General features: G+C 55.7%; 1 long non-coding RNA gene across 1 annotated transcript; it reads left to right on the forward strand.

Moving 5' to 3' along the window:
* The first annotated feature begins 182 nt into the window (after positions 1 to 182).
* On the forward strand, positions 183 to 1,280 carry LOC116872862. The gene is made up of 2 exons (XR_004383695.1): positions 183 to 292; positions 811 to 1,280. It is a non-coding gene; the product is annotated as an uncharacterized LOC116872862 (long non-coding RNA).
* Positions 1,281 to 3,914: the final 2,634 nt, after the last annotated feature.

The raw sequence follows: 3,914 nt of genomic DNA on the forward strand, positions 1-3,914 counted from the left end.
CCGCACGCTCCCGCGCTCTCTTCCGCTCTGGGGGCTGTCCTCTTCGCCGCGGCCGCGCACCACCTGCCGGCCATGGTGCTGTGAGCGCCGCGCACGTGCACGCCGCGCACGCGCTCTCCGCCGCCGCGCGCCCGCGCGCCCCGCCTCCCGCCTCCAGCTCGTTGGGCGCGGGCCGCCTGTTCTCTCCTCGCTTGACACCCCCACCCCGGCCGCTGAAGGCCCGGCGCCCGGCGCTGTAGGTGCGTCCCAACAAGTGACCCCCTAGGCACACAGTCTGCGCTCCGTCTCGCAGGTGAGAACACGGAGGGGCAAGGGTCCCTTTTGCGGGCCACCCGGCTGGGGCGGCTGCTCGGCCGCCTCCTCCTCGAGGGTCCCCACGCCCGGCGCCGGGGGCGCTCTGGCACACCTGTCCAGCCGGCTTCCCGGGCTGGCATCCCTCGGGGGTGGCAGGGCCTCAGCGGGGACGGGGAGCCTGGCGGCGGGAGGCGGGCGGCGGGCCGGTGCGCGCACGGCCCCTCTGGCTGCCTCTTGGGACTGGTGCCCCGCGGTGTCGCGAGTCACCGACACGATCTTGAGAGCTGGGGGCCCTTCTCCTCTTCTGGCCACCTTACCCCCAAAGCCGGCTCCCGGGGAGGGATGAGGCACGAACAGGGTGCAATGTGCCGGGCAGGCCGAGCGCGAGGGCAGACGGAAATCCACTGGGGTACCCGGGGAAGGCCCTCTTGGGGCCTCAGTTTCTCCCTTCCCCATCCATAAAATGAGATAGTTGGAGCCATGTCTCCTCCCCTTCATCTCTGACTTCTTGCTCAGGGAGGAGAAGCGTCCCTTCCCCTCCTGGCCACACTCCTGCGGGAAGAGGGCAAGACTGGCTTCTCGGCGGAGAAAGCACTTCCAGGCAGTGTGCGATCCTGGTGGTGGGGGCGGTGGGGGGTGTCCGCCCCGCCTACCCACACCCTCCCCTGCCTCCTCCCGAGTCTCCCCAAACTCTGGCCTTGGGCGCCCTCTGGTGTCTCCTGTCCCACCTTGCGGTCATGTACCAGAACTCCCGAAGGGCGTTTTGTAAAATAAAGAAACTATAATAATAATGAAAAGTATAAAATGTATAGAGTTTTCAAGAAACTGTGTTCTACTTCCAGAAAATGGTCACTTTAACTTTGTAAATATTTATCTAAAATGATATTTACGAAACTGTGATATATATTATTTGATTGTATATGTACAACTGTAAATACATTTGTACCTCTCTTGTATTCTAAAATAAAAATTACTTGGAACATTTATCACTTAGCATCCGAAGGGGTCGACACATTTATCTGCATATCTGCATGAAGAGGAAATGTGGAAAGTGCCTAGGAACTGGAGAGGGGATGGGAAGAGTTGTTCCACTGCTTTTGAAAGTCACTATTGTGCCCTCCCCAAGGAAAATTCTCTGGCACACCTGGGATGTCAGCTCCCAAAGAGATTGCCACAGTTCAAAGCAACCAGAAATCTCTGACGGGGCTGGGTGTAATCTTCATGCTTCCAGCTGACTCTCAAATATTGGCGTCCCACTTTGTTACTTCCCCCAAATCATTACGTACCTTTTTTTTTTTTTCTTTTCATGGACAACTTAAGAGTATTCAAGTAGCCCGTGGGGGTGGACCAAGATGGCCACCACATGCCCTCCCGATGCCTAGAATTTCCAAATGCTCGGGGTACCCATTTCCAGACCCTCCCTGAGGAAGTCAAAAGACCAGGAAGGCCATCAGTGCAGGACCAGGCCCTGGCTCTCCTATCCAGGACCTCCTGGCCAGGAGGAGGTGTGCCCCCTGGAGAGTGTGAGTTCTCATCTGTATTCCAACATCTACGAGTTGGAGGGTCACCCGTCCAACCCACTGGCATCCCACAGGCACATGTCTCTGCATCCTCAGTTGCCACGTATGTGTGCCCACGAGTACACACACACACATACAGGAAGACACTTGAGCTCACACTTTTATAGGCAGGCCATCCCCATTTGGAGCTTCAGGTACTCCCAAAGACCCCCATACTTTGGGGGACTGGTCTTGTACCCGGGCAGATGGAAGCACGGGGAGAGATGTACATTTGGTGTGTCCATTTGCAAGGCTCATCTGGGGTTTCCTCCCTAGGGTCAACGGGGAAAGTCACCCTTGGTACTCCTCCTCCCCTTGTCACCAACCTGGCCTCTCCTTGAAACCTCACCGCTAGGCTTCTGATGCCTCCAGTGGCCCCCGGTATTACCTTCCACCCACTGTAGGCCCCACAGAGGCCTCTTGTTTCCATAAATAAATCTTGAATCTCCTTTCCACTGGATGCTGACCAATAGAATTAAACACCCTCCCCACCCACCTGCCACGCCTCCCAGAGAATAATGCTGGCTTCCTTCAGCAGTCAGACTTCAGAGAGGGCAGTAGGGCCCTTGACCAAAAATCTCCATGGCTCTCCCTGGGTAATTCCATTCTGAGAAGTCCCTGCTGCAGAGCCCAGGATCCACAGCCCGCGCTCCAGAACCCGCCTGGTGGCAGCAGGCTGTAATTGCAGGCTAAACTGCCTTTGCTCCCCAGGCTATGAACCTCTGGAAATGTGCTGGCGAGAGAGATCGAAGGATGAGCAGTGTGGAATGGGGGTCCTGAAGAATTGCACACTGGTGGGAAGCCTGATTCCGAAGGCCTCAGCTCTTACCGTGCTTGCATTCCCAGCCGATGCCTCAAGCCCCTCTCCACACCCTCTCCTCCCCACAAAGGCACACGCGAACACCACTGGCAGTTTCTGGCCTTAGGGATTTAAATGCACTTGTTCTGGGAATCCTCCCCACAAACCGGTGAGGCTGATGCTCTTTTTTCCTCCCTGATGCACTATTAATATCCATTTGAAGTAGAAGAAAACTGAGCTAGAGAGTAAATCATTTGCCCACGTCACCTGTGGGCAGTGGTAGAGCAGTTTTCGCAGTGGCCGCTGACCCTAGGAGCCATGCTCACGACCAACCAGTAGGCCAACCACATCCCAGTCGGCCCACAGAGTCGGTCCAAAGTGCTTTGGGCATATCCCACAGGGATCCTGCGGACCAGCCCGTATACTGGCCTTGTATTCTTCAGCCTTGCAAAACTCGCTTACTCATCCTAGAAGCTTTTTTGTAGATTCCTCAGGGCTTCTATGTACACGATCATGTTGTCTCCGAATTGAGACAGTTTTACTTCTTGCTTTCCAATCAAGATGGCTTTTTCTTTCTTTTTGTCATCTTACTGCATGGTTCAGGAACTCCTGACAGGAGTTCCTGCTTTGAAACCCTGCTCTGCTGCCCTTCCCTGGCTGTGTGACCCGAGGCAAGGCAGTTAGCCTCTCTGTGCCTCAGTTTTCTCAAATGGAAAGGAATGTTGTGAGGAGTAAGTGGGCTAACGTATATCAACAAATAAAGCATGTGGCGTCATGACTGGCACAACGTTAAGTTCAACAAACAGAAGCCGTTGTTAAGACAGGGGTGCCTTTGGTGGGTGAGAAGGGCTGTAGCTTCTACCACCCACCCCACTGGGCATTCCCCCAGAGGGCATCTGAAGCAGCTGTCTAATCCCTCTTCCCCTATCCTTTGCCATATCCATTATTCTTGGATCTCTTGAAATAGAGGAACAGATACCCCAAACTTTCAGCTTCCTTCCCGCCTCAGAGCTGACCTGCTGGGATGTATGTCTGTGGCCGGTGGGGAAAGTTCCAGATGGGGGCTGATTAGCACCTGTGCCAAATGCTTCCCGCAACGTGGTTGCCTCGGCCAAATCGGACATCTTGCATGTCGGCCCAGGGCTTCAAAGACAAGTGCTCCAGGAACCTGCCCCCACGTGTCTGGTACGTGGCCCAGGTGGGATTAGGGCAGGTGGAGAGTGGCCCAGAGCGACCCTGCTGCCCCCCACCCCAAAGGAGGT

The sequence above is a fragment of the Lontra canadensis genome, unplaced genomic scaffold (genome assembly GCF_010015895.1).
Source record: "Lontra canadensis isolate GAN:19392208 unplaced genomic scaffold, GSC_riverotter_1.0 scaffold30, whole genome shotgun sequence".
NCBI classification, from domain to species: Eukaryota; Metazoa; Chordata; class Mammalia; order Carnivora; family Mustelidae; genus Lontra; species Lontra canadensis.